This window comes from Ammospiza caudacuta, chromosome 10 (genome assembly GCF_027887145.1).
Source record: "Ammospiza caudacuta isolate bAmmCau1 chromosome 10, bAmmCau1.pri, whole genome shotgun sequence".
NCBI lineage: Eukaryota > Metazoa > Chordata > Aves > Passeriformes > Passerellidae > Ammospiza > Ammospiza caudacuta.
In genome coordinates, this window is record NC_080602.1 from 1242675 (window position 1) to 1253104 (window position 10430).

Here is a 10430-nt window from a genome sequence, read left to right on the forward strand (position 1 = left end):
CTGAGGGGAATCAGAGGGGCTGCTGCAGCTCTCGTCACTGTTGGGACCAGTGACAGGACTGGAGGAAAGGGCAGGGAGCTGGGACGGGGCAGGTTTCATTTCCGTATCAGGAAAAGGTTTTTCACCCAGAGCGCGGTCAGGCACTGGGACGGGTTCCCCATGGACGCAGCCCAGCGGAGCCCGGGCTGGCTCTTGGGAAAACTGCGGCGCTGCGCCGGGAGTGGGGAATGGCCAAGGCGTGGGTTCTGCCCGCGGCTAACCCTGGTGAGCCACTGCTCAGTGGTTCAGGATCTACTCACTGCAGCACGGAGCAGGCCAAAGAGAAGGAGGAGGCTCCTCTATTGTTAGGTTCCAAAGGCAAAGGTTTATCCCAAGGGATGGATTCAGCCTGAAAGAGTTGCCAGCACTTCTGTGCAGGGGATTTTATCGGGGTACATACAACTCAGGGGGTGGATACAAACGACTGAGCAATAAGGAATCTGCAGGGGAGGAGCGAGGGCATTCCATCAGTTGCTGGGGACTAATTAGGACAGATGAGAGGAGAGGGTAGGTCACATGAGCCAGTGGGGCTTCCAGCAATAGGGGAACTCCAAAGGGGTGGTGCAGTCAGGGGTTGGTGCAAGGCAAAAGTGACAGGGAAGGTTCAGGAATAAAGAGCTGGATTATCTTGAGAGGCAGGGAAGGAGCTGGAACAAAGGGAAATGGCATGAGGGACAGCTTTGAGGGAAGGCAAAACCTACGGGTAAACCAACTTGGGGAAAAGACGGGGTACATGAAAACAAACCATTCTACGATAACTGATAAATAAACACAAACCGGAACACCCCAGGGAAATGGGCACAGCACCAAGCCCGTCTGAGTTTGAGAAGTGATCGAAGAACATTGAGCAGTCACCCAAGCTTTTAGACACTACATCAAAAGTCAAGGGTTTTGACCTCTAGGTTTACATGAGTATATACTCCTGAGGAGGACTTTAGGCAGTGTTTTCAGAAACTCGTTGTATGTCCGATCATACCCCAATTCCTTGTAGATTGTGTGGAACGGGGAATCCTTTTGTTTTCACTGCTTGTTAGGACTATAAAAAAGAATATTGGTGCTGGGTGACTCAGAGACAGCCCGTGCATTTTAAGTGTAGTATACAGGGGATAAAGAGAAGGAAACGAGAAGTACTAATACATCCTGCTAAGACTGGAAATTTAGATAGCATGAAGAATGAATAACACAAGAAGTAATGATGGTATTAAAAAGAGTCCACTAGAATGTAATTTAGCAGATGAGAAAGCTTTGGGAGGAATCCCAGAGGGTAATTTTTCATGTAAGGTCACCTGATGAAATACTCTTACCCAATGGTAGGCTGAGTATCAATTAGAAAGTGGTGAAATGTGACCCCCTAATGGAACGTTATGATCCATTGTTACAGTTGATGTTATTTTTAAGACAAGAAGAAAAATGAGATCCGGTGATATATATGCAGACATGGCTTTTACCCTGAAGAATAAATCTGAGTGCCACAAAAAATTGTGGCTTTGATTTGGCCCCACAGGACTTTTAGTCCTAACTTTGGAAAGAGATGAGGCAGAAAAGAAAGAGATGTCATTCAGCATTCAGCATAGGGCAGAGATGTTTGAACATGGCTGAAATGCCCCAGGAAGAAGATTGTGTTCTAGGTGTCCAAGATTTACAGCCGAGTTAGCCCAGGCCAGCTCGGGTACACTCCCCCTCAGGCAACCACTCTGCCCCCTGAATGAAAGCCAAATGGCAGTGAGGATGAGATGAATAATCCAGGTGAGGGGACGATTTCAGATAGCCTCAGTGACAAGCAACACACGGAATAAAACCAAGAAAGCTTTGCCTTTAGTCACCCCCTTAAGGCAAGACTTGAGTCCCCCAGGAGAAGCCATGTGGGTGAACATCTGCTTTTCTACTAGTGCCCTGAACAGTTGGTGGGAAAACGTTAAAATGGATAGAGAAAACCCTAGCAAAGTAGCAAAAAGATTGGAGTTCGTAGTCACGAGTCAAGAGCCAGGCTGAGGTGATCCTGATTTCATGTTGACAGAGCTAACCAAAGCAGCAAAAGAGTTGGCGATCAAGGCAGCCAGAGCACGTGTGCAGGGACAAATTGCTAGTGGAGCCTTACAAGGCACAGTAGACAAGCTGTGTCCTATCGTAAGCCCTTTGTGGGACGCGAACGATGCCGGCTGCTGTGCAATGTTCACCAGATACCAGGAATGACCGAGACTGGCAGTTCTTGCCCTAGCAGGTTACCAGTTAAAATACAGCTAAAGAATATAAAGAAGTTGAATTTTTAACTAAATGTGGAGACACATTTTCACACGTGATTCAAGCACTGATACCCAAAAGTGAAAACTATCTGCCAGCAATAGGAGCCAGAAAAGGCATTCTTCCTGCAACCACTTCAATGTAAAATCAAGAAGAAAATGGGAATACATCAGTTTCTTTATTTACCAAACTCACTCAAATCTGTCCTAGGCATGGATTTGCTTGAAAATTTAGAAGCAAGAGTTCCGTTTAGAGAAAGAAAACTAACATGGAAGGTACCTGAAGACAAATGAGAAGTTTTAGCAGTAGGACTGACAATTGACACAAGACCAACAAACAAGAAGAACTATTTAGAGCAAGTATTGAATCAGGTATACCCCAGAGTATGGGATACTGATAGCCCAGGAAAATCAAAACGAGCAGACCCTGTGAAAATTGAGCTACACACAAGAGTTGAGCCAGTAGTCAGAAAGCAATACCCTTGAAGATTAGAAGCTAGGAAAGAAATAGAACCAACAATCAATAAATCCCTGACATCAGGATTATTAAAAGAATAAAAGTCAGAATTGAATACTGCTAGATTAGCAATAAAGAAACCTAATGGCACTTAGAGACTAGTGCCAGATTTCCAGGCAATTAATGGTTTATACCTTACTAGCTTACTAGCTAAGCTTGGAGATGATTTTATTTGGTGCGGGGAAGGTCCATGGGCAGGTGCTGTGGAGAGCCGCTCCCTCTTGGTCTGAGAGAACAGCTCTCCCAGCCCACCTTGCTCCCAGGCCCGGAGGGTGTAATGTGCGCTCAACCGGCAGCCGAAGGAGGGCTCTTGACACCGTGTCTGATGCAACAGGGTTTACTGAAGGTAGGTCAGAGGGTGCACGTTGGCTGAGGGTGAGAAGAGGGACAGGAAGAGGCAGGAGCACAAGCACTGTAACATGACACATAAGGCACCTGCAAGCTGCTGGGGAAGCCTCAAGTCTGCTCAGTGAGCCACGTGTGCCCTCAGCACTGGGACAGCCACCTTTCCCTCAGTGAGCCTCACATCCCAGGGTCAGCAAATCAAGAGGCACCAGGCATGCTGTAGGTGACTCAGAGCGAGTGCAGTGGGTCATGGTGGCCAGGGGCCAGAAGCAGGCAGAAAGCCACCAGGGCTTAGGAGCCCCTGGGGTGGCAGTGAGCAAAATCGGGCTCTGCTCACTGCTGCTGGCATTTTCTATTGACCCATCTCCAAGGACTTCTGTTGTGCTCTGTGTTCCTAAGGGTTTCCCCCCTTGGTTTTTTTTGGTGGTCTCCTGCACCTGTTTTTCTCCAAATTTTCCTACCCTGGCAGCAGCAGGTCTTGTCCAGAACTGGCTCTAAAATATCAGCAAAGTAGCTAGGAACAACAATGGGTGGAATCCTGCGGCTCAGGAATTCGTATGCCAGAGCCCTGCCTGTGCCTGTGCCTTATGTCAGGACCTCCTTCTCTGTGCAAAAACTAGGGAATAGTGGAGTTTTTTTGCCACAGAGCTCCTGAGAGGCAAATGTTGTGCTAGGTTTCTCAGGAGTATATCCGTTAAGTTCATGGCTGGCAAACAGAAAGTAAGGCCAGGGTAGCAGAGCAGCTGGGAGCTGGTCACTCCCTGCATCCTCACATCTCACATGATGTGAGAACACCACGTTCCAGGAGGGGCGAGCAGGGTAAATGTGCTCAAGGTGCTGCCAATGAGGTTTGGGTCACTTAGAGAGTAGTCAGGAGCGGTGAGCACTGGAAGATCCAGCTGCCGTCCCCATCCATGTCCCTTTCAGTGCTGGCTTTAGTGTGTCTGCAGCCTGGATCCAGAGCGCCCTGGGGGGCTCCTGAGGCTGCCTTTGCACTCAGGGTGAGGATGCCCAGGAGCCCCTGAGGCCGCAGTGGGGACCAGGGCTGGGGCTTGTGGCCTGGCAGGCGTGGCTCTGAGGGCTGTGACATGCCAGGGCATGGGTCACTGTCACTGCCCTCTGCAGCCCTGGATAGCTCTGTGATGCTCCAGGGACAATGGCAAGAGTGGGGAACTGGCTAGGTTAGGGTTTTGCCTGAGCCAGAACCTCTAGGCCAAATGCCCAGCAGTAGAGACCCCTGGAGGGCCGAGTGAAGGAAGCAGAGGAGGCTCTTCTGCGGTGTAAAGTGCAGCAAATTCATCAGGAGAGGCGGGGCAAAGGTTCACAGGTGAGAATGCCCAATGGGAACAGATGTTGAAAGAACCCCCAGCACTCCTCTGCATGGGTTTTTAAAATCTTTCAAAACACGGGGTGGACACCATATAGTAACCAATAAGCGACTCTTGGGGTCGGTTTTGAGGGCTACAACAAATCAGAACAAGGGGAAGAGAGAGCTTTGGGATAGGGATTGGATCTTAGGGTGAGGGACAGGGAACTTTCTGGAACAAAGGGTAGGGTTTGGGCTGATGGATGGGGCAAAGGGGCCGGGTTGTCTTGACAGACAGGGAAAATCTGGTGAGGTGGGAGGGGATTCCTTGAGGGACACTTGGGTAGGAGGGCATAACATAGGGGAGAAACTAACTGTAGTAACTCGGGGAACACTTGAACATACCACTATATAACAGAACATTTGACTCAATAAACTAACGCACTGCAACACAGAAATTCAGGCTTTCGGCAGCTGAGAGGTGGCAGTGTTAGAACCCGCAGCAGCTGGTGAAAGCCATCTCTGTCCTTCAGGTTCTTGCTGTGTGGAAGGAGCTGCGAGTTGTGGTGGCTGCACTCCCCCTTTGCTGGGAGGATGATCTGTACCAGGGGAGAGCAGAAAGCTGCCATGGTGAGCAGAACATGCTCAGAGCATTACAGTTCAGAGAATGGCACTGCCATTTCCCACTGAAGGGAAAAAAGCTTGAAAGCATAGAATTCTGTGCAGAACCATTGCACAGATTTTCTCTTCTAGAACATGCCCATTTTTGTCTACTGTAGATGAATACTCTGGGCTTTATAGAATAAATGGGGTTTTTTCCTTAAGGTTTTTGGGAGAACTCTCAAGTTAATTTCTGTTTGTATTTTACATCCAGATTTACATGCATACGGGTTTTATTTAATTATTATTTTTCTTTAGTAAATACTAAGGGAAAAATACCTAAGCATTTTTTAATCCTTTGGGATGTTGTGATTAATATTCTAAGAAAGAAAACCTTGTTGAACAAGTGTGAAAACACAGAGAGAGGGAAAATAGCATAGACATCTTTTAGAACAGGGCATGTAATAAGGACTGCAGAACTGAGTAATTCCTCCAAGGGCAGAATTAGCAAGATATACCACCAAGAGTAACTGCCAAGATACTTCCTTAAATCAAGGGAAATGTGACCTGCAGCCATACGAAGCACAGCCAAAGCAAATGAAAACCTTTGGAAAAGAGGGAATTTTGCCAGTGACATCAGTCTGTCTGGATAACTGAGGGATGCCCATCAATATTGCACTACATTCCTCAATATTTGCAATGTCTTTTCTCCCAATTTCTGTGAAATTAATAAGCTGCAGTTGTTTACCATTAACTTAAGCTCTTAGGGGAATTACCAAGCACCATGTATGTTTTTCTGTAGCTGAGCAGGACTTGAGTTTCCCAAATCTTCTACAAAGCAGAAGGGAATCACACAGTTACTTGTGCTAATGTTAATGAAGGGTTTCATGAAAGCAGGTGAATGAGAGCATTGCATTGTAAAACTTCCACATGCAAGAAAACAGGAGTCCACTTAGAATAAAACATACAAGGCTAGCATAACATCAGAACAGGATAAAATGAAATTGCTAGACAGGAACTGATGCATCAGAAATTAGATGTGTCATTTCTGATACATCTGCATGCATTTGCAAGCTAAAACAGAAAAGGAAGGGCAGAGATTATAAGGAACGAAGATTTTAAAATTGCGCTGTGCAGAAGAGACACACGAACCACCAATGTGAACACAGCTGGGAGATTCAGCTTGGAGATGGATTAGAGTGGAATCCATTCACTGAGGGTTTCTGGTGGACATGAGTGCAAAGACTGAGGAAAAAAGGAAAAAAGTTTAATTTCTGAAAGCTATTTAGATTCCTGGAAGCATTGTCTAGAGATCTAAAAATCTGAAGCCTCAGAGAATCTGAACCTAAAACATCCCCAAATGGATTGATAAGGTATGATGTGCACATCTCTGCTGCTTTCAGAGTCAATGAAATTGACAATGAGTGTCTGGAAATTAGGAATGCCCACCCAGATTTTATCTCCATTACTTTCAGAACACCTTAATAAGGCACTTCCAGAGCTGAACACTGACATTCTCACCCTGCTCTATTTACTTTACATTTGAATACAGGCTGGTAGAAGGAGAAATTGGTCAGTAATTTCTCCCCAAATGACCTGTTGCACTTTCAGGTCAGGGGTAGATGTAGATTCAGCTAATCACTCTCTCTGTCCATGAATATTCCACTAGTGAACTGACATAAAGAACATCCTTGTTCTCTTTTGTACCTTCCTAAATGGTGCCCAATGAACAGGACACTTGCATAAATCTCACAGAAAATCACCAAAATTGCTGAAATTGACACTGAATTCCATGATAAAAGCTTCTGAGGAAAGGCTTGACAGAATCACTGAAGAAACTGAATCTTGGAAGAGAAACACATTTCAGCACAGATTAAGGGGAAAGAAAAAGAAATGCTGTAAAAATTCCAAGTGGAAGGTAAGGAGAAACACAGGAAGCACAGAAAGAACAAGGCCCTGTCAGATGACCTGTGCAAGGTAACTTTGTGCCCCAGCACTGTTAGAGGACATTCCCTGTCATTGGTGCAAGCAGCTGGAGCCATAAATGCTGATTGATTTGGGGGCCACAGTCTTGGTAAGTGCAGAGGTGGTTCAATAACCTGACATGAGGGAGTTCCCTCAGAGCAACTGGGATGCCAGAAAGAAGCGAACAGCTCACCACAGCCTGGCCCGCTCGGCTGCTTTTCCTTCTGACCCTCCTGGGGAGGCTCTGACATTTCCTCTTCCCTGATGGAAGCGCAGCTGCTGCCAAGGGAAACGTCCCCACACTCACTCACTGTTCCCTGTGCTTGCCAGATGTCCCATCTGCTGTCCCTGTCCAGGAGAGCTGCTCTGCTCGGGAGGAGGAGCCGAGGGAGAGCCTGGGAACATCGGCGGCTGCAACCCCTCCTGATCTGGTGCTGTTTATGGATGTGTAGCTAGATTTGGATAGGTACAAGTATAGGGATATTTACATACACTGACTGATATTTGTATAGGGATATTATGTGTGTATATTGTTATATTGATGCGTGTATATTCTCTGTTTACACAGTTGTACAGCTCTGTAGCTGTGCATTTCTATTGCTGGAGTTGTATGGATTTTTTTATTGGTCCATTGATATTTGTGTATTTATAGACAGGTTTGTTATATTTGTATTATATTGTCATGTTATATGTCATGAAATATGTAATGCATGTTTACATCTCTATATTGTTATGCCCATATATGTATTTACTTCTATTTATTATATATGGAGTTGTATAGTTCTACAATTCTATTTATTTAGTTCTGGATCTGAGATTCTTTAGAGAGGGATATTGATGTTTCTGTATTTGTATATGGGCTGTACAGTTGTAGTAATATGTAATAAATTTGATTGTTAAACTTCAATTCAGTAACTTCAACATTTGTGTACAGTGAGTTGTTGCAGACGGTTGCAATAAAGTAACTTTTTTTCACTCAAGTTGATATCTGTATATATTTACATAGCACAATTCTCAGAATAAATTAGATTTTATTCATAAATTGATATTTCTATGTTTCCATATTGGTAGCTAGCACAGATGTTGTAATTTAAAATAAATTTCATTTTTAAACATAAGTTAATGTTTGTGTATTTGTACATTAGTAGTGCGGGTGTAGCTATCTGCAATAAATGCAATGTTTCAACTGAAGTAAGTGTAGATTTGTGCTGCCCAAAGCCATGAGCAGATGTAAATGCTGGAGGATTTTGGCCGTGCCAATCTCCGGCCATGCCCGGCACATGCCCCACCTGCACTCGGGCTGGGCAGGGGAAGCGCAGATTTGGGCTGGCAGCAGAGCCCCACGTTGGCTCAGAACTCGCTGCAGAGGCAGCTGAGAAAACTCCGGGGCTCCATGGGCACAGAATCCAAGCAGGAGCCACCCGGGGAGGACAAATCCCTCATCCCACGGGCAGCTCTTTAGGAAAGGGCTCCAAGTGTCCCCCTGAAGCTCATCCCAGAGAGCAGAAGCCAGCAGGGATCCTGAGCCAGCTCTGCTGCCTTTGGCAGCACTTTGGCAAAAGAGCTGCAGCAAGGGGGAGGCAGCAGCGACTGTGACTGCTGCAGGCTGGGGATGAAGGGAGGGCCATGGACACAAGTGCTGAGATGCCCCAAAATCCAGAGGGAGGCTGGAGAGCTGGGAATCAACTTGGCATTTCAGTGCCAAGCTCTCACAGGCACTGAAATGATGGAATCCCTTTGTGTGAAGTGACCTGGAAGAACTGACAGGGAGTTGCTGCTAGGATCAGCAGTAGCAGAAAGCAAAAATGTACAAACACTAGGAGATCATCTAATATCCCCCACAAGCAAAGGCTTCAAAAATGATCTCATATATTTAGAATAGAATAGAATAGAATAGAATAGAATAGAATAGAATAGAAATCAAAATATATAATATATAATATGCATGAAATTTAATGTACATGTATTTTTGGACAATTTTATTTTTTGATATATATTTTCATTTAAGATATATATTTGAAATAGTCTTTCAGCTTGGGAGAGTGAAGATTTACAACAGTGCAAAACCATCTGCCCACAGAGCAGTCAGCCCCCGGGTGTGTGCATGCACACCCACCCACTGTGCCTGCTCTTCTCAGCATCTCGGGGCTGCTGTTTGCACACAATTGGGATGAATTTAACTCGACCGAGCCACGAGTGGGGTGTCCAGCTTGTCATGAACACTCATGTAGCAACGAACAACACAGAGCTCTCAAATCACATTATCACAGGTCATTTCATTCCTGCTGGGCACTGCGGAACTCTTAAAAGACACAGAAAAGGGGTGGAAAACATTGGCATCATGCTACTGCTGGTGTCCTCCTGGAGAAAAATCTCTTGGGTTTCTTCAGGTGGTAGCTTTCCAAAAACTAGGAAAACTGCTGAGCACTGGTAGCCCAATTGTGAATGGTTTTCTTGACTTGGCAAAGCTGGGGTGTTAACAATGGACTCCATCCTTGGTCCAAATCACCTGCCCTCACCTGCAGACAAAAGCACCACCACCACCAGCAGCAGCTACATCAGTCAGTTTTCTCAGAAAGCTGTGTTAAATTTGGGAGAGGAAAGGAAAACACATCAGACACTGTGGATTAATGACAAGACTCCGAGGAACAGTTCCAAAGCAAAGGGCAGCAGCTTCTCTCTGGGCCACTCCTTGTGCCCCAAGGCAGCCGGGCTGCCCTGGCTGCCCAGGACCCTGCGCCCCGCGGGCTCTGCAGAGCTGCACAGCGGGGAGGCAGCTTCGGGCACCTCAGCCCCTGGGCAGGAGGGGCTGCTTGCTCTGCAGGGCTGCCTGTGGGCAAAAGCAGGGTGCTGGCCTTGTGCTCTTGGCCCCAGCCTGGCCTTGCAGGGCTAATCCTGTTCCCTGTCTCAAATGTGCTAAGGACAGACTTGTTTGTTTCCAGCTCTGCACAGGTGTGATTTGCACCACAAAATACTGAAGGACTAAGGCCTGAACAACAGACCCTGACTGAAGCCTCAACAACAGGACCTGAGCCAAAGCTGCCCTCTAGATGACCTTCCCAACCCAATCTTCTATGTACCTGCTCCTTAACCAAGTGTTACTATCAAAAGGATTGTTACATGCATTCACTGGTGAAACACGTCTTCACCTTTCTGCATGAGGAAAATGGACAAGGCCACACCTGGCCTTGGTTCCTCCTTGAGCCCTGGGCAGGCTCGGGGAGAAAACCAAGAGGAGAATGACACCAGCTGTGCCCCAGCAGAAGCTCTGGCACATTGCTCGTCCAGCACGTTCAGAGCCGGTCTGCTCTCACAGCGCACTCGGGAGCCTCGTGGCCACCAAAGGTGGAGGCACCGCAGGATTTCCCGGTTCCCGGCCGTGGCTCTGCAGGGCTGGGCTGGGACAGCTTCCCCCAGC